Genomic DNA, 308 nt, shown 5'->3' on the forward strand with positions numbered 1-308 from the left:
GACAAAAGACCTGTATGCAGAAAATTATAAGACACTGATGAAAGAAATTAAAGATGATACAAACAGATGGAGAGATATACCATGTTCTTGATTTGGAAGAATCAACATTGTGAAAATGACTCTACTACCTAAAGCAATCTATAGATTCAATGCAATCACTATCAAACTACCACTGGCATATTTTACAGAACTAGAACAAATAATTTCACAATTTGTATGGAAACACAAAAGACCCCGAATAGCCAAAGCAATCTTGAGAACAAATAATGGAGCTGGAAGAATCAGGCTCCCTGACTTCAGACTATACT

Source organism: Physeter macrocephalus, chromosome 12 (assembly GCF_002837175.3).
Source record: "Physeter macrocephalus isolate SW-GA chromosome 12, ASM283717v5, whole genome shotgun sequence".
Lineage (NCBI taxonomy): Eukaryota > Metazoa > Chordata > Mammalia > Artiodactyla > Physeteridae > Physeter > Physeter macrocephalus.